Below are 23,321 nucleotides of genomic sequence, written 5' to 3' on the forward strand. Positions count from 1 at the left end.
TCAGGTACCTCTCAGTCACTAGAAAGTGATACTATGCCGTGGTTGTGAAGTTTTATCGGCTAATCCAGTCATCCATTTTGTGGTGAAAATAGTGTATATGTGCTCCATTTGTGGAATATGATTTGCATCCATCAAAAGTGCGCTTACACCTTGCTCCAATCATACACTGTTGTGACCAACAGGTGAGAGAGTGCATTCGCTCGGTAACTTACCGGGGTGCACGTGAATGGCGTTGTGACAATCAGGTGACTAACATCTAACATTCGTGTAGTCACTCCGTGTGTCCACAAATAGTCGTACAGGTGAATGTGTGCACTTATACGATACTTTGTGTGGCGTACGTAACTAGCGGCGAGTGATCAAGTGAAAATCACAAATGTCATTCGTCACCAGTGAAAACGCACCGTGCCAGTATTCAATTTATACCGACGACTGGTTAAAACAAGGTTACAACTGACTAGCATACTCAACACGACAACACTCCTGAAACAACCGTGCATGGGGCGAGAAAAATGAAATGAAATTCCAAGGTTGGGCTTACTGGTAATGCGGGAAAAAAGATGCCTCGAAAGTGTCGAGAGCACGGACAGAAAATTCACCTTCAATCTGCCGGGGAAAAGGTGTAGAACATAAGTAGACCGAAAGATCGATCCTGAGTGATGCGTGGTGCCCACCCACGAGAAGTCCATATTTACTTACTTGGTGAAAAGGAAGATCAGCTATTATGCCTACAACCGTGTCCCGCCACCGCGTCCCGAGAAATGCCCGGGATGCGGAGAGGAACCGGTGGGGCGTGTCAAGTACTTCCTGGTTGTCCGCGATAGGCTGGGAGTCAGCCAATAGCAACATTGGTTCCCCTATACGGGCCAGTCGATGGAGGCGTAAGTGACAGCCTAGGACTGGTTAAAAGTCGAAGAGCGGCATAGGCTCAATCTGAGGGGTGTGTGTTTGTTTATTAGACTCCATGAAACTACACGCATAAGGCGGTAGGGCGTATCGAGTCCGTGATAGGCTAAGATTGAACAAAAGCCCAATGGATAGGGGCGAATGTGGCAGCCTAAGGTCGGTTGAGAGTGGCAGAGAGAAATAGGCTCAAAAGAGGGGGGTGTGTGATCCGCTCTATGAAAGCACACGCATAAGGCGGTAAGCTAACATCTAATGTTATATTAATGGAAAGCTTAGCGTCAGTATTAAGCTAAGGAAGGAATTGAAAATAATCCTCTCAAAGGGGACATATAAGTTGGTACAAGGTAAGGTAATAGTAGGTGTCAGTATTAAGCTAAGGAAGGAATTGAAAATAATCCTCTCAAAGGGGACATATAAGTTGGTACAAGGTAAGGTAATAGTAGGTGTCAATACCAGGCATACCTATCCTGATTTTTAACCCACACAAGACAACAGATATATCTATCATACTAAAATCAAACAATCCAGTATTTTTGATCCAGTATGTTTCTTTGGGGGACAGAACTGGTTTTTTGGATGGAAAAGTGTTAATTCTGTGCCAAAGGAAAGGTCATCTATTTGGAAAGAACTGAGTTCCATGGGATATTATCGTTCAGCCCTTTCTTGTGAGTGGAAAGTCTGTACACCCAACGTTGCTCTTTTTCAAAAAGTCTTTCTTGTGATTTTTCTCCTGCTGTAATCTGTTCAATGACAGTCCATTTCAGATCGTTAGTTGTATGACCAGTTAGTAGGAAATGTTCTGTTAGTTTGGTCATTGTTTTTTTGCATCTGATTGTGCTGCGATGCTCGCAGATTCTTTGTTTGATTTTTCTGGTTGTCATACCCACGTATTGTAGTTTACAAGGGCACATGATTAGGTATACTACATTTGTACTATTGCAATTTGTGTGAGCTCTCAAGGTCCATATTTTTCCTGGTTCCAGGTTTAGGGTTTTGGTGTTCTCTGTGAGATGACATACACTGCAATTGCCACATTTGTAATGACCGATGATACCAGGTAGACCCCATGCATTCAGAACAGTTGGTTGCTTTTGCAGATCTGTCGTTCTTGGGCGTGTATTCACCAGAGTGTCTTTTAGGCTCCTTGCTTTCTTGTAGGAAAACAGAGGTTTTTCCCAATTGAAGATCCCTGTATTGAGGATTTTCCAATGTTTATTGACCGATTTGGTTACTTGGTTTGAAGCACTATTATATGTGGTTACACAAGTTAGAGGTGTGGTGCCTTCTTTCGGAGGTCTAATTTCCAAAAGTGCCGCTCTAGGTTGATTGCGCGCTCTTTTTTCGCATTTGTTGAGGATCTTCTCCGGATAGCCTTTTGATTCAAGTTTCTTAGTTAAGTCAAGGGCTTGTTTTTTAAAGTCATTGATTTTACTGCAATTTCGTCGCAGTCTTAAATACTGGCCATACGGGAGATTCTCTCTCAAAGGCCTAGGGTGAAAGCTTTCAAATCTCAATAGATTATTTTTTGCTGTAGGTTTATAGTGGGTTATTGTCTCCAGGCGGTCCTTTTCTTTCGTGATCTCAACATCTAGAAAGACCATGGTGTTTCTATCTGTGGTGTGGGTGAATCTTAGGTTCTGGTCACAGGTGTTGATCCACTGACAGAACTCCACTAGGATGTTTTCTGGTCCTTGCCAAATTGCAAGGACATCGTCAATGTAACGTTTCCAAAAAGAGATGTATTTGAGGAAAGGATTCTGCTCGGTGAATATGAATTTCTTCTCGAAATTGAACACGTAGAGGCCCGCTACGCTCGGCGCAAATGTACTTCCCATAGAAGTACCCCCTATCTGCAAATAGAGGGTACCCTCAAATTCAAAGAAGTTTTTCTTTAGTGCTAGACTAGCACACTCCAAAATAAAGTTCTTAGGTGTTCGGTATGTCCAATTTGTAGTGTCAAGGGTATTCCTGAGTACTTCAATGGTATCATCCTGAGGAATGCTTGTGTATAAGCTCTCGATGTCAAAGCTTACTAGAATTGTTGTATCGTTGACTCTGATTTCTTCCAGGAGTCGAAGTAGACTCTTGGTATCTTGAAGGTATGTTGATGTGTTTTGTACAATGGGTTTCAGAAAAACATCGCAAAACTGGGATAGAGGCTCAAGGAGAGAACCTATACCCGAGACAATTGGTCTGCCTGGAGGGGGTAGCTTATTTTTATGCATTTTAGGCAATGTATAAAAATACGGAATTTTTCCTTCACTGCCAGTGAGGAACATGGCCTCTTGTTTAGAGATGTCGCCTTGAGTTTCTGCTTCTTCAATTAGAGTTGCTATTTCTTGTCTTAGACTCCCGGAAGGATCATTGGCGATTTCTTTGTAATTCCTTGCATCCGACAGTAGTCTCAGACATTCTTCGCAATAGGCTTCCTTGTCTTGAATCACTATCCCCCCTCCTTTGTCCGCCGGTTTTATGACGATGGTCTCACAGTTCTTGAGGCTTTCAAGAGCTAAATGTTCTGCCTTGCTGATGTTTTGAAACGGTTGTTGTGGTTTAATGTTTTCAATGTCATTAAACACTGCCTGTTCAAAAGTCGAGACCTCAATTGGGACAGTATGGGGGGGAGGAGTGAATGTTGACCTGGGTCGTAGGCCTGTTTCATTAGGATCAGCTTCTTGTGATCTTTCCCCTTGTTTTTCAAAGTAAGCTTTTAGTTTTAACTTGCGGAAGAAACTGGCCAGTTCACAATGAAGTTGAAACTTATCTAATCTCGCAGTGGGGACAAAGCCAAGACCTTTGTTCAGGACATTTTCTTCCATAGTAGTGAGTGGTCTACTCGCTAAGTTAATTACTAGGTTCGGCTGTTGCTTGGTCCTGCTTTCGCTTCCAGGGTTCTGCTCCGTGTGTTGGGGCCTGTTGGGTCCTCGTCTTCCCAATGGACTTGATTCGTCCCTCTTCTTCGGCCTCTTCCCCTCCTGCCCCTGCCTAAAAAAGGAGGTCTGAACGGGTTTGGAGGGAACATGGGCTGTTGGAAGGGTGGTTGCCAACCAAACATGGGATAGTGTTGTTGTGGGTTAAACGGGTTTTGGAAACCAGGCAACATTTGGGTATTGAAGGTAGGCCAGTTGGTTTGAGCTCTGTTCCTTCCTCTTTGTTTTTGGCGATAGCTGCTAGTGCTTGAGTTACTACTGGCTGTGGAATCATTGCTGGAAACATCTGAGTCCTTATCTGTTCTGGTCGGGGGAGTGTAATCAGGATCAGAGTACGGGTAGGTTTTTACATAAGAAAATCTTTTCAGATCTTTTTGAAATTTTTGTACTTTCTGCTGAGTCAGATTTTCTTTGTACTCATTCATCTCTTTGTTAATTTCATCTAGTCTTTTTTTGTAACCAGATATAGTAGTTTTTAAGTGACTCTCGGTAAGTTGTATTTCAATTAAGATGGTTTCTGAGAGTCTCAATGCAGTTTTGATGATCAACACGATCCAGTCACGTGTGCAATGCCATGCAATTTGTGCCCAATCTCTTCTAAAGGTAGGGTCATCTAGAAAAATGCGAGGCGCATTAGTGACTAGTAGCCCTTTAGGTGCCATGTTGTTTCTTAGGTACTCTTTAAGGATTGTTCCATGGAGTATAGTTCTTATTTTGTTTCGTTTCATTTCTGTCAATTTTTCCCAATCTGTTGTCTGTGAAATGGTTTGTGCGATGCTGGCATCGGCAAATAATGAGGGATCTGTCAAAATTGCATCCACTTCTTCAGTGGTGTATGAGAGGCCTTGATTTTCGCCCATGGTTGCAGGAGTTTCACGAGTGTAAAGTATGGAGAGCAATACAAAAGAGTTGTGTCTCTCACAGCTGTGCGCTGCCTAGACTATGAAAAACAATGAGAGAGAAAGGGTTTTCTTGGGGGGTACTCCTATTCCCCTTAGATAAATATCTTGCAAACAAAAGAAGGAGTATGCCCTCTGAGGTCAAATGATACCTCCAAGTTTAAGAGAGGTGTACTGAAAGGGACAATCCTTTTGTTGAAGACCCCTCACTCACCAACCTAGTTGGTGACATGCTTCATCATCGGGGTCCCACCCAGAGGCCGAGTGCCATCTGGGTGTGCTGCGACACCTGATTACAGTGGAGCTGGTGTTATTTGTGTGTGCAAGTGATTGTAGTGTATTAAAATTTGGTCAAGTATTTAACTCTGTAAAAAAAGGTTTTTAATCATAGAGCACTTGATCAATGTTAAAAAAGTCAATGGGGATACCCTATAGGGTTAAATTGGCCCGTGGTATCTATTAATAAAGTGTGAAGTGGGTGAGAAAAAATATATATATATGTGTAGTTGGTCATATATATGAAAAGGTCAGGTCTACATGTTTCAACCCTGGTGGAGAAAGTCTCCGGGTTTTCTTCAGGACCGTAAGTGATGGTGCTAACCAGGGTGGTGTACACGCACTAAGGTGTACCCTGCCCTTGGTTAGTGGTAAAAAAATCCTACTGAGAATCCAGTTGGAATAAAACCTGTGGAGGAAAACAGAAATGAAATATACTTTTTATTTGTATTCTGTAAAGCATTGCTGATTTCAGGTACCTCTCAGTCACTAGAAAGTGATACTATGCCGTGGTTGTGAAGTTTTATCGGCTAATCCAGTCATCCATTTTGTGGTGAAAATAGTGTATATGTGCTCCATTTGTGGAATATGATTTGCATCCATCAAAAGTGCGCTTACACCTTGCTCCAATCATACACTGTTGTGACCAACAGGTGAGAGAGTGCATTCGCTCGGTAACTTACCGGGGTGCACGTGAATGGCGTTGTGACAATCAGGTGACTAACATCTAACATTCGTGTAGTCACTCCGTGTGTCCACAAATAGTCGTACAGGTGAATGTGTGCACTTATACGATACTTTGTGTGGCGTACGTAACTAGCGGCGAGTGATCAAGTGAAAATCACAAATGTCATTCGTCACCAGTGAAAACGCACCGTGCCAGTATTCAATTTATACCGACGACTGGTTAAAACAAGGTTACAACTGACTAGCATACTCAACACGACAACACTCCTGAAACAACCGTGCATGGGGCGAGAAAAATGAAATGAAATTCCAAGGTTGGGCTTACTGGTAATGCGGGAAAAAAGATGCCTCGAAAGTGTCGAGAGCACGGACAGAAAATTCACCTTCAATCTGCCGGGGAAAAGGTGTAGAACATAAGTAGACCGAAAGATCGATCCTGAGTGATGCGTGGTGCCCACCCACGAGAAGTCCATATTTACTTACTTGGTGAAAAGGAAGATCAGCTATTATGCCTACAACCGTGTCCCGCCACCGCGTCCCGAGAAATGCCCGGGATGCGGAGAGGAACCGGTGGGGCGTGTCAAGTACTTCCTGGTTGTCCGCGATAGGCTGGGAGTCAGCCAATAGCAACATTGGTTCCCCTATACGGGCCAGTCGATGGAGGCGTAAGTGACAGCCTAGGACTGGTTAAAAGTCGAAGAGCGGCATAGGCTCAATCTGAGGGGTGTGTGTTTGTTTATTAGACTCCATGAAACTACACGCATAAGGCGGTAGGGCGTATCGAGTCCGTGATAGGCTAAGATTGAACAAAAGCCCAATGGATAGGGGCGAATGTGGCAGCCTAAGGTCGGTTGAGAGTGGCAGAGAGAAATAGGCTCAAAAGAGGGGGGTGTGTGATCCGCTCTATGAAAGCACACGCATAAGGCGGTAAGCTAACATCTAATGTTATATTAATGGAAAGCTTAGCGTCAGTATTAAGCTAAGGAAGGAATTGAAAATAATCCTCTCAAAGGGGACATATAAGTTGGTACAAGGTAAGGTAATAGTAGGTGTCAGTATTAAGCTAAGGAAGGAATTGAAAATAATCCTCTCAAAGGGGACATATAAGTTGGTACAAGGTAAGGTAATAGTAGGTGTCAATACCAGGCATACCTATCCTGATTTTTAACCCACACAAGACAACAGATATATCTATCATACTAAAATCAAACAATCCAGTATTTTTGATCCAGTATGTTTCTTTGGGGGACAGAACTGGTTTTTTGGATGGAAAAGTGTTAATTCTGTGCCAAAGGAAAGGTCATCTATTTGGAAAGAACTGAGTTCCATGGGATATTATCGTTCAGCCCTTTCTTGTGAGTGGAAAGTCTGTACACCCAACGTTGCTCTTTTTCAAAAAGTCTTTCTTGTGATTTTTCTCCTGCTGTAATCTGTTCAATGACAGTCCATTTCAGATCGTTAGTTGTATGACCAGTTAGTAGGAAATGTTCTGTTAGTTTGGTCATTGTTTTTTTGCATCTGATTGTGCTGCGATGCTCGCAGATTCTTTGTTTGATTTTTCTGGTTGTCATACCCACGTATTGTAGTTTACAAGGGCACATGATTAGGTATACTACATTTGTACTATTGCAATTTGTGTGAGCTCTCAAGGTCCATATTTTTCCTGGTTCCAGGTTTAGGGTTTTGGTGTTCTCTGTGAGATGACATACACTGCAATTGCCACATTTGTAATGACCGATGATACCAGGTAGACCCCATGCATTCAGAACAGTTGGTTGCTTTTGCAGATCTGTCGTTCTTGGGCGTGTATTCACCAGAGTGTCTTTTAGGCTCCTTGCTTTCTTGTAGGAAAACAGAGGTTTTTCCCAATTGAAGATCCCTGTATTGAGGATTTTCCAATGTTTATTGACCGATTTGGTTACTTGGTTTGAAGCACTATTATATGTGGTTACACAAGTTAGAGGTGTGGTGCCTTCTTTCGGAGGTCTAATTTCCAAAAGTGCCGCTCTAGGTTGATTGCGCGCTCTTTTTTCGCATTTGTTGAGGATCTTCTCCGGATAGCCTTTTGATTCAAGTTTCTTAGTTAAGTCAAGGGCTTGTTTTTTAAAGTCATTGATTTTACTGCAATTTCGTCGCAGTCTTAAATACTGGCCATACGGGAGATTCTCTCTCAAAGGCCTAGGGTGAAAGCTTTCAAATCTCAATAGATTATTTTTTGCTGTAGGTTTATAGTGGGTTATTGTCTCCAGGCGGTCCTTTTCTTTCGTGATCTCAACATCTAGAAAGACCATGGTGTTTCTATCTGTGGTGTGGGTGAATCTTAGGTTCTGGTCACAGGTGTTGTTTAACATTGATCAAGTGCTCTATGATTAAAAACCTTTTTTTACAGAGTTAAATACTTGACCAAATTTTAATACACTACAATCACTTGCACACACAAATAACACCAGCTCCACTGTAATCAGGTGTCGCAGCACACCCAGATGGCACTCGGCCTCTGGGTGGGACCCCGATGATGAAGCATGTCACCAACTAGGTTGGTGAGTGAGGGGTCTTCAACAAAAGGATTGTCCCTTTCAGTACACCTCTCTTAAACTTGGAGGTATCATTTGACCTCAGAGGGCATACTCCTTCTTTTGTTTGCAAGATTCGTTATTTACCACCAACTAAAGGTTGGTGGTAAATGACGAATATGTGTAAAAAAGCATTTTTGTGCACGTTTAAGTGTGCAATGTGGCAGACATACATGCCCTTAGGGCATGTATGTGCGCCACATGTGCACACATGGCCGAATCAGGGGTGCAACAGGGTGTCAATGTGACACCCTGCCACCCTTGCATGTGCTCCCCCATTACCGAATCGGTATTTACCGATTCGGTAATGAGGCATACCTTCCAATCAATGGGAAGGTATGCCTCATTACCGAATCGGTAAATACCGAATCGGTAATTACAGAATTTTTCCAAATCGGTAATATTTACCGACTCATTACCTACATTGCATTTACCACTTCATAAATACCGAATCGGTGTGATTCGGTATTTATGAAGTGGTAAATGCCAGCCCACCTACATAAGGCCCATACCTCCTATATTATGGTTCCACCAATTAAAAGTAATCTGCATTTCAACGAAATAATCCAACAATTGTGTCATAGTCCTTTTATTTTGTACAAAAGTTGTACTCACCACTATGTTCTGAAAAGCATTCCAAGCCTTTGTTTTCATGATAAAGTTCAGGGTAGACAGCATTTTAAATGCAAACTCTGTGTCGAAATTATATCCCTTCTGTAAAGCAGGTCAGTGCACAAGGCTCCAAAAGTAAATGAAAAATGTATTACAATAAACTTAATTGTAGGATATCTTTTCAGTGCTAAAATTAGAAAATTGGAAGAGTCAAGAAAATTAACAATGGCTGAAGTAAGAATGCTTCTTAAGAAGGTCTTCAAAAATAATCATGCACTATAACATGTAGGTCACTGTCATAAACACAGACACTGCTGTTAGAAATGTACATCACCTGGATTGATAATAATGGTTCGAAGAAATCAATTTGTTCACTTAGAAGTTACAATTAAAAAGCATTAGGGTTGGTCTCACAGGAATGCTAGCAAAATTAGCATCTTTCCATCTGCAGACATGGAGTGAACACCAAAGAAACACAACTTGTATTCTTAGTTGGCATGGTGAATTTCTCTGCCAAAAAAATCAGACAATGTATACGAAATATTTGGTGCTGCAAAAGCCTTCCTTTCAGAATAATGTATTTGTCTTTTCAGTGATCTCGAAAATGGTCTCTTGCCTGCTTTTGAATTCAAACTGTGATACATTTACGTTGATAAATCTCTATCTGCTGCTTGATTGGTCGAGCTTATTACTGCTTCTGTTTCGCAATGGGCTTGTTTTTGCAATATATGGTTATGACTATTTATTTATGTATTTATTTATTTGCAGTGTTACATAGTGTGGACTTGACCTAAATGGCTATGAGAGCTCTTTACATAAGAATATCTAATACATAATCTCTGACATTTGTTACATTTCTTACAAATTACATACAAGCAGCATTGGTATTTTGAGTTCTAGATTGTAGGCCAAGTGTTGCACATCATACAAGATTCGTGAATGCAACATATATTTTGTGAAAATACTTACATAAAAATTGGGATGGCAACTACCTCGAGGGCCGGGAAAAGGAAGATGGCGGATTGACTCCGCTGCGAGAAGCAGGGTTCAACGAGTGATCCTGACTTAATGCTCAACGCTAAACGCTGAACGCTGAATGCCGAACGCTGAGCGCTGAACGCTGAACTGCAATCATTACCAACTTCTATTAACTTTCCATTAAACGACAATGGCAAGGAGAGAGCACCCCTTTTCTCTTTGATGCGTGAGATGTGAGCAACTAGGAGAAAAAGCAATATAATCTACCTCTAATGCTCCGACGAGATGATGCCCAGCATCTATTTCTCTTCGGAAACACCCGGAGCTGCATACACCGCCGGAGTGGTCAGCGGTGCTCTGTGTTCTACTGGCCCGTCCTGCCTGCTTGTTTCTCTCCAGTCCGGCAACCTATGGCTCCTCTTAAACCAAAGTGCCACGGGTTGGACGTTCAACCTGGAACTCCGCAGCAGTCTCTGCTGCCAACCTCGTTACAGATTTGACTGATGGTTCACTTAAGAAAGGTGCACCACGAGTGAGAAGACCGGTGATGAGACTGCTTCATTCAGGGAAGGCTACAGATTTTCTCGCCGCCGCTCTTGAAGCCGCCATGGCAGCGATGGTAACGGAGGCAGTGCAACGCGGGCTTGGGGGCTCACCTGAGGCTATGGGTGATTTGGTGAAGGTAGCACAGTCGGAGTCTGCTCTGGGAAGTGCTGCTGAGATTCAACCTGATGGGGGACTTGCTGCCAGATCTCTGATGCTTTTACTACAGGTAGCCGGTATAGCACAGCCTCATTTGTTATCTATCGAGGTGAGTGATGATGCAGGTGCCTCTACAGGCTCATATCTTTTGTCATCAACAGATAAAGCGCACTTAACCGACATAATTGATGCAACATTTACAACTACGCTTATGCAGCCAGTAGACCAGCCATTAGCTCTGGTAGATTCTGCTATGACTGGCTCAATTGAAAATAGGAAAACTAATTTGCGGTCTACGAATGGTCCATCAGCCGAGCTGGTAAATCCCGAAATGGAATTAACACGGTAGGGGGATACATATCTGCCAGAATATTGGCAATCGAGTGCTCAGGAAGCGGAAGAACTATCTATACCGAGAATTATCAAACAGCATAGTAGGCACGCTGAGCTACAAGCTATTACTGCTGACGTGTCAACTTTTTCCCCACCATCAATGAATATTGATGATTCACCTGGGCACTCGCTTGAGAAGACTACTAATCCAGTGTCTGCTAAAAAGAAAAAACGCAATTTTAAAGCTGCCAAACGAGTTAGAACTGTCTGGAAAGCTACTGAACCTAATAGTAATGGCAATATATTTCAATAGCAAGGTAGCCCAATGACAACAGCACTTTTCAAAGCAAGAGCAAAAAATCAAGATAGCCCCTTACGCAAATGGGTGACCTCGAAGGGGGAAGTTAAATCGATTGTCTCAAGGCAAATGGGTGACCTCGAAGGGGGAAGTTAAAGCGATTGTCTCAAGGCTATCTGGCTCTGGGCAAAATCCGGTAACTATTGGTGGTCAGATCTTTTCTTCCTCTCAGCCTATAATGGAGCATTTACTAAAAAATGTCAATGTTATTGGGGGCTCTCATACTGCTGATCTGTCTTACTCAATACAATTGGCAAAGGAGGTCTATGTGCCAGTGAGTGCTCCAGCAGTTGCAAATGCATCAGGAGCAGTATCAACATCAGAACCTACATTAGCCTCAATTATGCAGGCATTATCAACACAAAGATCTGAAGTGCAGGAATACTATACACAGCTTAGGGCGGACAATGTTATTATTCAGCAATCATTGGTCGCAGTAACTAGTAAGGTGGCTGAACTTACAACTGAACTGACGATATTACAGCAGAGATTGTCTGATAACGAGGATGCGGTGTCACCCTCCACTATGCTACTTCGGGAGCATGATACTCAACTTAATGTTCTACAGAGTAAGGTGGAAGATCTTGAGAACCAGCAGCGCCGGAATAATCAGAGAATATTTGGGATCCCGGAAGGCAGTGAAGGTTCGGATTCACGAACATTTATTGTTCAAATATTTCAGAAGGCTTTCCCTGACTTAGCAGACTGGGATTGGGACTTCCAAATTGAATTGGCACATAGGCTGTCAATCTTTCTCAATCAAGAAGACCAGTCTAACTTGCTCCGACCACGACCAATTCTTATCTACGTATCTACGTAGATAATTTTTTACTGCGCCAGGCTATTGCTATAAAAGCCCTACCTACTACACCAGTGTCAGTTGAATCGTTCTGCATCACTTCAAGATCCGATTTATGCAAGATTACGATGGATAAGCGATGGAGGATGAGGCAGCTTATTGATTCTTGGAAGGCTCTTGGTGCCTTGGTTTATCTACAAGAGCCTGCTCGATTGAAGGTTATCAGGGACGGCAGTTCGCAGATCTACTACTCAGACCAGGAGGCAAAGCTGGCGCTCTCTAAACTACGACAGAGCTCTAATTAGTAATATGAATAGAAAGTATTAAGCAGTTTTCTGTTGGGACACTTGGTATTTGGTTTCTGAATTATGATACTTGGTGTGTTTTCTCTCCGTGTATCTCTTAGCTTCTTTTAACCCCTTCAGCGCTGGGCGAATTCCGCCGCGGTGCTGAAGGGTTCGTGCGCGGGCGGGCCGATGACGGAACGGTTCCGTCATGAGCACAGCTCAACCGTGGCTCATGACGGAACCGTTCCGTCATGAGCATGGAAGGGGTTAACTGGTTAAAATAATTATTTTATTACCAATCAAAGTTGGGAGGGTCTCGGAGGGCACTGCTTCTCCATGTTGTCTTCGATCAGCAGCAGGTTAGTGGGGGTGATTCCTTTTCTAGAACACTGGGTGGGAGGGTGGATAATCGTTTCCGATTCAGGGGTAGGGGTTGATTATCAGTTGACAGACGGGTGGAATATTGAAATGCACTGGTACTGGGGTGTAAAGAACAGGAGGTACAGATCGAACTGATAATGAGTAAGGAGATAAATTACAATAATCAAATGTGTACGTGTAATGAGTTTATTTTTTTCTATTTTTTAAGATTGTGTCTAAAAATCTTCGGTTTTTAAAAAAAATTCTAAATTCTTTGAGGGATAATGTTCAGGGAAGGCAAAAATTAGGCATGAGCCCAATGTGTTACACGTTCTATAATGGGGATAATTAGATGTAATAGTTGGAATGTGGCTGGGCTAAATTCTCAGACTAAATGACAACTGGTTAGAGAAGAACCCAAGATATACAAACCACGTTTGGTAATCTTGGTAGAGACACATTTGGCTTATAAGGACAGAGGCATGTGATAACAGTTAGGCTTTGAGATGATGGAATGTACTTCACAGGGGGCAGCAATTAAAGGGGTTGCAATCCTGAAGGAAAAAAGGTTTAGTTTGCAATATACTTTAAAAAGCTTCTGACCCAGGTGGCAAGTGGGTCATTTTGCAGCTTGAAATCTACAATAAACAAGCATTTGCAATGCAATAGGTCTCGCATTTACACAAGGTTAAGCTATTGCATTGTAAATGGCAATGCCTTTTATTTATGTTTTAAAAACCAAAACATAAAAAAAGGCATTGTCATTTACAATGCCAATAGCTCAAACTTGTGTAAATGCCAGACCTATTGCATTGCAAATGCTTGTTACTGTTACTCAGTTTGTAATTCATGCTCAGTGTGACTGGAGAGGTGGAAACCAGCCAGCTGAGGCATGCAACACGTATGTCAAGTTAATTGATCATTCAATAAGTGACTTCGCAAGAAAAGACAATCGGTTCACTGCGCGCACAGTTAGTTTCTCGGCTTAAAGCTACAACATTCCAGGCTGAGATATGTGTAGCTATTTTGCTACTTTCTAAAGTCTACAAAACGTAATGAAACCCCCTCCTATGATGTTGAATAAATCTAGAGACAGTCGGAAACGAAGAAGCACTCACTCACCGTGGCCCCCAGTTCCGTGTCCTGGTCATCGGTCAGGATTAGCACGATGTTTTGGGGAGTAGCCTGGGCTCCCCAGGTGAGCTGGCATGTTGTCAACAGAGCCAGGAGCACGCGCCCCCTTATCGTGCCCTGAAACGAATGAGTTTCACGGTCCAAGAGGGTCTTTCAGTGCCCCCGCGCACGCAGCTCCATGCATTGGCCATGCAGCTTCTCCTGCATTAAGTGCAACCCTGGAATCAGGAAGTGAGAAAACTTCACATTTTGCAACTTGTTTCACTGAAAGTCATATGACACCATGATTAAGCGGCTGCCTCCACCTGACTGCTCCTAGGGAGGTGGGGAGCTGGGGGCTCGAACACCACTGAGGTAGGTCTCTAAGCTAAAAACACGCATCTTACATTTGAACTCTACATGATAGAGGCTGAGGTTCCGACACTGTACTGCTGCACTAAGGGGTACAGCGGCCGAACACATAGAAAAGCATTTTTTTGGTGCTTGGATCATAACGTCGCTGAAATTTGATGAATCCGCATAAAACGTAACACAAACATATTTCACTTTCATTTGATCCATGAATGTTTTGGGCAGATTGGCTTAGTGGTGTGAAGAGTTACAGTATTTTTTCGAGGGTGAAGCGGAATCGAGTTAAGAGCGTGCTCTGCTCGGGGAGAGAGACAGGAGAAAGGGGAAACTGTTGTCATTACGCTACTGCCATGTCTCCTTTTCGGATGGCCCATCTGGACTGGATCCTTTGCTTCACGGCTTGTTTATATAACACGCCCCCTTTAGATAAGAAATTCCTTCACAACAGCTGTGAAGCTGATGACCCAGTCCGGATGGGCTGTCCAAAAGATAGACAGGGTGGTAACTAAGAAGCATCCTTTTCAATGGGAAGCCAGCGTTTAGCATAAACGCTGACGCGACCCAATGAAAATGATGGGCGGGGCTTCAAGTACCCTTCTGAAATCTCCTGATCACATTAGCTCTCTGAGCGCGAGCAGCGCATGCACGCTGTAATGCTAGGCGAGACCTAATAACTGGTCCTCTGTGTATTGTATGGACCAAACTTGGATGATCCCATCATCTTTAATAAATTAATGTTGGAGTTGCTTGACTGGCAGGGAGAAATAACTATTATGGGGGATTTTAACTGTACATTAAACTATTCTATAGATTCAACAAATTGGTTTGCTTCCCTGAGAATGAGCAGGGTCCGAAAGTCAATTTATGAACTAGCATGGCTCCATGGGCTGTCAGATTTATGGCGGACATTACATCCTACTTTACCGGGTTTTACGTATTATTCCAGGCCTCATCGACCCTACTCAAGAATAGTTTTCGTTTTTGTGAGTAATAGTATTTTAGCAACGCCACAAATAGAGGTCTGTCCACGGATAACATCCGGTCATAATCCGCTTTTGACCTTTTTTCAGTTCTTAACTGAGGATAAAAGTAGCTAGCCTTTCTCATTTCCAAGATATCTGTTGTCTGACCCTCAATACATTAAATATACTTAAAGGGCTCTTACTGAATTTCTACAATCTAATATGGATACTGCCTCTCCGTTTATTATATGGGATACAATGAAAGCTTACATACGTGGCTCTACTCAGCAGAATATCTATCATTTAAATAAAACCTCTCAAAACAGTCTGAAGGAAGTCTGTGATACATTAAAAAATGAGAACTAGCTCATGCATAGGAGCTTATGTCTAATGGCTCTAATAGCGAGTTAATATACTCTTCTTTAATAAACACCCGGGTGCTTTTGACTCGGAAGTTCAAAGAGAAGAGCGCAGCTGCTTTTAATAAAAAACATTCTAATCAATATGAGTAGGGGATCAGGTCGGGAGGATATTAGCTTACCAGATTGCAGATAAAAAAGCTAAAATACGGATTGACTCAATTAGGGGTAGAGATGGCCTGTTACATAATTCCACTAACTCAATTTTAGAACAATTTATTTAATTCTATATGGAGCTTTACACTCTCCCCGACAATGTCTTTGTAACTCTGGTGGAAGAATACTTACAATTAGGGGATCTCCACTCTCTTAACTTGGAGGCAGCTGAATACCTTCAACAAGATATAACTGAAGAAGAAATTACATCTGCTATAGCTGCGTTGCCAGCAGGCAAGGCTGCTGGGGATGGTGCCCTACCAATAGAATTTTATAAAACTTTTAAAAGCTTTATTGTTCCGTTACTCTGTGTGGTTATGTATCAGATGGGGATTGAATGGGATGACCAATATTGTTTTTTTCCTTAAAAAAGGGAAGGAGGTGGATGACTGTGGGTTGTATCGCCCAATATCTCTCATCAATTCTGATGCTAAAATCTTTGCAAAAGTGTTGGCTAACCGCTTGGCGCCTTATATGCCTGACTTGAATCCGAACACCAACATGGATTTATAATTGGCAGAGATACTACTGCACATGTTAATACAGCCATAACTGCTTTCAATATTGCTAACATGACATCTCGTAACTTGGGGATGATCCTGTGAGATGCTGAAAAAGCATTCGATCGGGTGGTATGGGATGCATTATGGAAGATATTGACTAATAACGGTTTACCGGGCTTATGTTTTTTTTTTAAAATGGATCCAGGCATTATATAATAATACACCGGCTAAACTTACATATGTCAATCTGCATTCTGCTCCATTTCCGATACAACGTGGCACAAGGCAGGGGTGTCCACTTTCCCCCTGGCTGTTTGCTCTATATATAGAGCCATTTATTGGAGCATTAAATCGGAATATTTATATCATCCCATTTAGTAATGGAATGTATCAACTTAAGGCTATCGCGTATGCGGATGATATTGCGTTTTTTACATCCGACCCAGTAACAGCATTGAGCGCCATACAGGAAGAAGCGAAAACATTTGGCTGTTTTTCGGGATATAAACTAAACGCTCACAAAACCCAAGTTCTGCATAACCTAGAATTAACAGCACCTATAACTGGAGGCTGCACTGCGGTAACTTATCTGGGTCTTCGAATCTCTGCTATTGTAGAACATATATGGAGACTTAATTATGAAACATTACGCCACTTGGTTATAAAAAAACTTAACAAACTTCCAATAACAATTATTGGCAGGTCTAACATAATTGAAATGACAATTTTGCCTAAGTTCTTATATTTATTTCGAGCTATTACTATACGGGTCCCCAATTACTTTTTTCAAAAACTTGAGGGCACAATCCGTAGTTTAATTTGGGGCTATAAGCAAGCACGTCACGCGATACACTCTCTTAAATTTCCTTACAAGTTTGGAGGTCTACAACTTCCTGATTTCAAACTTTATTTTTTATTTTTGAGCAGCATTCACTGGGCGTTTGCAAAGTTTATTAACTGATAAACAGGCATACTTCGGCCTAGTATTAGCACTTGGCACAGATAGCAAAATGTTCCTGTACAGGATTAATGATCCCAATTATTATAAAAGAGTCCGTTTTAAGACTATTAGGGTTATGGTTTGTATATGGAACGAAATCCTCGACTATTCTTCACTCACTTTTGAAGATCTCATAAAGCACGATCATCTTAAACTATGGAATAATCCATCTCTCCCGAGTATATTTCATGATTTTATTGCTTGCAGTTGGGCAAGATTTGGAATTGTAAGATTTGGCCAGCTGTATGATCACAGTGGCTTTTCTACCTTTGCATCTCTGCAATTTTCTTTTGGTCTTCCACACCAGTCATTTTTTAAATATTTGCAAATTAGAGATTACTTTTCAAAACGGCAATTGCTGCAACTTCCACACTCTCATGAATTACTAACACACTTATTAAATCTTTCGCTTAAAACTAGAATCAGCACTTACAGCTCTGCCATTTGAGAAGCGCTGATACTAGCCATTTAGCTAATAAATGGAGTTGGATACTTGGTATGGCTACAGATACATCTGAGATTGTGTCGGCTCTGGATACATTAAATAATTCTATTCACTCGATCAATTTAAAGCTGCAACAATTTCGTACTATCTGTATGTTATATTATACTCCTGAGAAAATCAGTAGATGGCAACAACCACTACAGGGAGCTGCTCGAGTTGGTGTGGATAGAACATGCTGTCCTAAATGTGGCCAAAGGGCAACTGACATTCTTCAAATGTTCTACACCTGCTCCATGTTATGGGAATTTTGGGAGAAGGTCACGCAATATGTTGGTCAATGCTTAGGATTTAATTTATCTTTCACTAGTAAAGAGATTATGTTGGGGTTTAAGGCGTGTGATAACTCTGCTACTAGGAGCTTTTTATCCATTGTATTAGTTGCTGCCCGACTTTGTATTGCGAGAGAATGGATTTCACCTAACCCTCCTACTTTTTTTGAGTGGATGGCTCTTATGAGAGACATTTATGAAAGAGAACGAGCACTAGCTAAAACTAGAACTATTCGCTCATTGCAAAGATTTGGTCGTATATGGAAATATTTTGAGTGAACTAGGAGTTTTTTAATTATTTTTATTTGATCCAGATACATGTACAGGTATTTTTGTTTATTTACTTGTTGAGTATGATTATTCTTTTAAGAGGGAAAGAGAGAAGAGAAAAGGGGAAAGGAAAAGAATGAAAAGGAAAAAGAAAAGAAAACAAATGTGTCTTGTATGTTTCTATTTGTTCTCTGTGCCTTCTTCTTCTTTTTATCCTTGAAAGTATTGTACCCTCTGGTATAAAAAATAAAAAAATATTTAAACAAAGAAAATTGGGACGGCAACATAGAACCCATGTGACTTGTTCCGCTTCCTGATGTTAGGCATTTTTCCTTCCAATTAATATTTTGCAACAAGTCAGTGTGCATATAATCATAATAATCTGAGCAGGCACACTCATTTTAAATGTTTAATTTAAAAGTTATTACAGCTTTTTTAAAGGTAATATATTAGAAAGTATGCATGCATGTGTTATGTCCTTACGCATTTGACACTGGCCTCCTGCACTTGTATATTCTTAATATGCTAAGCTTACATGTGAATTCAAGACTGTGCATTCACAAGTTACATAACTCCTTGGTCGTACATCCTAGAAGGACATCCTGCACTACTACTATCCAGAGAAATATGAGGAGATACCTTGTTCACCAGGCATCAAAATGGCAGGTCAAGAGACAAAGGCTCAACAAAATGATAGAATGAGAAGTCAGGAGACGAGCCCGTTCCCCTTCCCAGTTAATAATATCAAAACAAAAAGAACTGGTTTGTTGTAAGACACACATGTGTACCTAGATTTTGGGTGAATGCAGCTGGAGTGTATACTGCCTAGGAAACCCTCAGGTTTTGAAAAAAAAATCTCACTCACATACCTAGTAGGTGACATGCTTCATCATAGGGTTCCCACCTTGGTCACAAAGGCACTAGAAGTAAATCCAGTGCATTGAAAGGTTCGGTGGAAACACAAGTTTGAATCAAAGGAGATGCATGCACTTGCCCAGGAAGGACTAGAAATTAAAGGCCCTTGTTCTCTGTTTCAGGAGGCCAGTGGGTACACCAGGCCCCAACACAGTTGTCTTGATTGCAAAAAAGGTATCCACAGTTTCAACTTACAGAACAACATGGAGGAAGGTTAAGAAGTAATGGGCTGAGCTAAAAAAACAAAAGAGCACTATAATTTGTGGAAATTCTCTTGGAAAGAACCAATACATCAGAAACTGCATGAAGACACCAGAGCCAGTGACCACACTGCACGCTAAATTCCTGGAAACAATATAATGTTATTGAAAATAAACCTCCAACCTGGATACCATGTGACTCAGTATGTATGCCAACCAAAAGAATGGCCTTGGACACAATCCATATGTGTACACAAATGTCTTCCAACCTTTTAATTCTCCAAAGAGGGTGAGAATGAGTGCTGTTGAACAATTATGTCCATTGAGTGGAGAGTGAATCTTTATTTTGGTTTATGAGCAAAGTTTTCTAGATGAGAATTTCAAAGAGGGAGATAACATCGCCTGAGTGTCAGTAGAGAGATATGGCAATGAGATCAAGACCCATCAGTTTCAAAGAATGATAGAGCACAATCACTTACATGTTCATGAGTCCAAACAGGTCACCTCACTATAGGTAATTGTACAGAGGTATGTAATGTCAGGAGACAACCAACACCAGCATTGTAAACTGATGTGTCCAATACTCCAGAACACGTCCAGGAAGAGCATTACTGTCATATGCTGACTGGGCCAGCATGTCAAAGTAATAATGTGCACATCTGAAACTCTGTGCAGTTATAAACTGAAATTATTTTGTCAGCATTGTATGTTGCATGAGCCTCCATGCATGGTCAAATATCCATTCAAAGACATGTTATTTTTTTAAGTTCATAGCAGAGAAGTTCAAGATGATATATATGTGCTTTGTAGAATGCATATCACGTTCATTGCACATCTTATTTTCCAGCCATACCTACTGCTACTGAAGGAGAACTGGTGAAGGTATCATCTTCTTAAAGCCATCATGCATCAAACATCAAACGTGGGACAGACTCACAGAATACAGCACAGTCCCAGTAAAGAGACCTTGGCGATGTATCCAGAGCCCAGAAACAAGAAGGCGAAACTCAGCTCTCACCGGTCAATTGAGCAAGAGGGATATACAATGTTGCCAGCACTGACCATACTAAGATGCAACAAGGAGGGCCCCATAAGGAGCATGTGATGTTCAGTCCACCAGTGTTGCCAACATCCATATTGTAAAACCACTCTACGATCATGGATTCATAATCCTTGTTCTACCCTCTGATTGTAACCAAAAGCCAATAGACTTCCCAGGCCTATTTTAAGAAGGATGAGCATGCATAAATGTAAATACTAATACGAAGCTAAATAAATCCAGGCAATTGAGTAATACTGTGCAAACAAAGCACTTATCCAACCTATAATGAATATGTAATAAAAAAATGATTATGTCAACAAAGGAAGGGGGGGGGGGGGGAACCAGGAGATAGTTATGGTCCAATGTCCGCGCTCCAACATTAATTGTTATATCAATGAGGACATTGTTCCAAGTCGGAGGTGAAACAATATTAATGAACACCTACTCAATGGGGGAAAAATAGAAGAATCAAAGAGAGGAGGGGGAGAGGGAGAGAGAGACAGAGAGAGAGAGAGAGAGAGAGAGAGAGAAAGTGTGGAGGGGAGGAAGAGGTGGAGGAGAGGAAGAGGTGACGGTGAAGAGAGGCAGAGAGATCTATCCCCAGTATCAAGGATCCAATCCCGAAGGGGAGGACTCAGTGTAGCCTCTTATTTGCCCTCACACACCCCGAAGGATGTCTTGCTTCATCATCGGGCTTTTTGTTGCTCCTCGTCGGGCCGGCGCTGCAATGCCCGACGGTCCCCCGAAGGGTCTCTTTTGCGGAGATCTTTTAAAGAGAAAAGCCGATAGGTGAGTGCGAGTGTGTTTGATAAAAAAGGGGGATGGGAAGGAAAGGATCCAAGAAATAAATGGTTGCGTGCGTGCAAGGTATGTGGATAAAATTACCTAGGGGTGTCCAAATACGCTTCTTTAATGTTGTGGGGCCCCTGGTAAAATAAAAAGACCAGAAGGTCAGGGAGTCACTAGTGGGCGCAATGTGCTTATGTGACTCAGAAAAAGGTCGACATGTTTCACGCCTGCTTTGCCTATAAAGGTCAGTGGCGTTTCTTCAGGACCTAGCTATGTGAAAGGATGTGCACGGTATATACGGGGGTTCCAGGAATTAGGTAGGGTAACCCGCGTAAGTGAGAGGGTGTGCTTGGTTCAAAACTGCGGGGTGCAATGACCTAATAAGCAGTATAAGTATAAGAATAATTTCCTCAGAGCGTTCCAAGATTTTGTGTTACCTAGAGGGGATAAAAAAAGGGGGGAGGGGTGAAAGAAGGAGACAACAAAAATAAACAGTAAAAAACCAGTAAAAAAAGGGGGAATGGGAGTTAAAGAAGATATTAATAATGATAATAACGTGTCAGGTAATGCACGGCAAGAACTGTCCGTGCCCCAGACTGCCATCCATAAAGTGGCATTGCAATCAGTCATCTGGTAGCTCAAAGAAAAAGAAAAACATATAGGTGTGCCACATCAGCCACACGACATCCGTAACAGACGTAACAACAAAGATGTAGATACAACATCAGGTTGGGGGAATTTTGAGTGATCGCGGGGAAACCTCGAATCAAAAGGTCAGTAGTCAATAATGGTGGAATGGAGGCACTCGTATGGTGGTTGTTGTCAGGCAATTGAAGTGAAATACAAGCCCTGGATATGTTGACATTATTTAAAATAAGTTGTATTGCTGCACAATTACGTGTGTGTTCTCTGTCTACCCCAGAGGGGTAAACCAGACATAAGTGACAGACACATCAGAAGCGACAACCGTTAAACACATATACAGGTACACTGCTGCTTACCCTCGTGTATATAGGTGAGGGCTTCCTAGGCTTGGCCGTTGGCTGCCCGCGCCCTATTTGCTAAGATAGAAAGCCCTCACTACCTACAGGCAGCTGCTGGCAGAGGGTAGGTGCGGAACGAGCCGGCACCCAACGTGAGTACCCCACCACGATGGGACCCCGCAAGCTACGACAACGATAACCATGCGCAGCGTTTTTACGCTAAGGGGCACTAGTGGTAATATTGCCAATGTATGTCTTTCTATTTTAGCAAAAGGGGCGCGGTCAGCCAACGGCCAAGCCTAGGAAGCCCTCACCTATATACACGAGGGTAAGCAGCAGTGTACCTGTATATGTGTTTAACGGTTGTCGCTTCTGATGTGTCTGTCACTTATGTCTGGTTTACACCTCTGGGGTATACAGAGAACACACACGTAATTGTGCAGCAATACGACTTATTTTAAATAATGTCAACATATCCAGGGCTTGTATTTCACTTCAATTGCCTGACAACAACCACCATACCAGTGCCTCCATTCCACCATTATTGACTACTGACCACATTGGCTGACCTTTTGATTCGGGGTTTCCCCACGATCACTCAAAATTCCCCCCCAACCTGATGTTGTATCTACATCTTTGTTGTTACGTCTGTTACGGATGTCGTGTGGCTGATGTGGCACACCTACATGTTTTTCTTTTTCTTTGAGCTACCAGATGACTGATTGCAACGCCACTTTATGGATGGCAGTCTGGGGCACGGACAGTTCTTGCCGTGCATTACCTGACACGTTATTATCATTATTAATATCTTCTTTAACTCCCGTTCCCCCTTATTTTACTGTTTTTTTACTGTTTATTTTTGTTGTCTCCTTATTTCACCCCTCCCGCCTTTTTTTATCCCCTCTAGGTAACACAAAATCTTGGAACGCTCTGAGGAAATTATTCTTATACTTATACTGCTTATTAGGTCATTGCACCCCGCAGTTTTGAACCAAGCACACCCTCTCACTTACGCGGGTTACCCTACCTAATTCCTGGAACCCCCGTATATACTGTGCACATCCTTTCACATATCTAGGTCCTGAAGAAACGCCACTGACCTTTATAGGCAAAGCAGGCGTGA

The sequence above is a fragment of the Triturus cristatus genome, chromosome 3_2 (genome assembly GCF_964204655.1).
Source record: "Triturus cristatus chromosome 3_2, aTriCri1.1, whole genome shotgun sequence".
In the NCBI taxonomy this organism is placed as follows: domain Eukaryota; kingdom Metazoa; phylum Chordata; class Amphibia; order Caudata; family Salamandridae; genus Triturus; species Triturus cristatus.